The sequence below is a fragment of the Alosa sapidissima genome, chromosome 6, assembly GCF_018492685.1.
Source record: "Alosa sapidissima isolate fAloSap1 chromosome 6, fAloSap1.pri, whole genome shotgun sequence".
NCBI lineage: Eukaryota > Metazoa > Chordata > Actinopteri > Clupeiformes > Clupeidae > Alosa > Alosa sapidissima.
In genome coordinates this window covers 9,908,955-9,910,445 of record NC_055962.1, presented here as the reverse complement: position 1 = coordinate 9,910,445, position 1,491 = coordinate 9,908,955, and positions in this window count along the sequence as shown.

Below are 1,491 nucleotides of genomic sequence, written 5' to 3'. Positions count from 1 at the left end.
GTCTCGCTATTACTGAAGTCATTCGTATAAAGGTTATAACTCAGTGTGAAACGCTGAATAAAACATTGTAATTTTGACACTGTAATGATCCAGTATTATTTTAGCTAATCATTTAATATTTGTTTGGTGACCCCCATATGACTTGAGTGATGGCAATCACTGCCTGGTGATGGGAGAAGCAAAGTGTTATCCCTACGGAGAGCCTTTCATCTGAGTTAATGCATATGTCTTTAAACAGTTAGCAGCACAGCATGGTGCCTAAACTACGCTAACCGAGAGTGGAGCCTGAGGGTGCGTCTGTTAGTGTCTCTGTGTGTGTGTGTGTGTGTGTGTGTGTGTGTGTGTGTGTGTGTGTGTGTGTGTGTGTGTGAGAGAGAGAGTGTATGTGTGTGTGTGTGTGTCTCGTAAAGCCTGTGCTGTCTGCCACACACTCTGCTCAGTAGCTACATGTTTTCCTGAGTGGTCCTCTGTGTTGAATTATCTTCTCATCAGCACACTGAGGGCTGGGTGGACCTTGGAAACAACCCTTAGGAATGGGGACTAGCCCCTCTCTCCCTCTGTCCAGACTCTTCTCATCACAAGGGAATAGACCCTACTAGATCCAACCCTTAAGATCTGAGAATAATCCCTCTCATCTTCCATATCAGACCACAGTCTCTTCACACTGGGCCGGGCCCTGGATCCAATTCCTAAAGATCTGAGGATAATCCCTCTTTCCCTTTCTTCCAGACTCCGCATCCAGATTCTCATCTCATCGCCGGGGAGACAGTCCAGGAACCGGATCCAGAGAGGAGAATTCATCTGAAGTCTTTGTTTCAGTACATCTTAGTCTCAGTCCTACTCTCTCTCACTCATATCTCTCTATCTCTCACTCTCATTTCTCTCACTCTGATGTCTCTCTGTCTCTCACTCTGATGTTTTTCTGTCTCTCCCTCTGATGTCTCTCTGTGACAGCGGCCGCATATATTCTGCGTCATATCTCGCCTCTTGCGAACTCTGCAAGCCCCCACCCCTCACTCGACAACCACACGGAGATTCTGTAATGTGCGTGCATGTCATTCACACATAGGTTAGCATCATATCTGAATCATCCGAAGGGTAGAACCTCCGTTTGACAAACCTCCACATATACTCTGGAGGTTATGTCTGAAAGCCCTTTATGTCTCCATCTCTGTGTCTGATGCTTGAGTGTCTCAGTATGTCCCTCTGCTCTGTCTCAGTCCCTTGTCAGTCTTGTCTCACATCTGAGATATCTGGTCAGAATCAAACGCAAAAAGGGGGAAGTGGGATAAACCCTCTCTTGCCCTACAGTATGCACCAGATGACCTCTCCAGTCTCTCCAATTGCAGTCCTCTGTCAAATGATGCCTGGACTATAAATTAACCTTAATCCACCCTCTCTCCTTCTATGTGTCTTAGATTATCTTCAGCCTCTCTCTCTCTCTCCACCTATCTCTCTGCTCTTCTACCTCTCCCTCTCTCTCAACCTCTC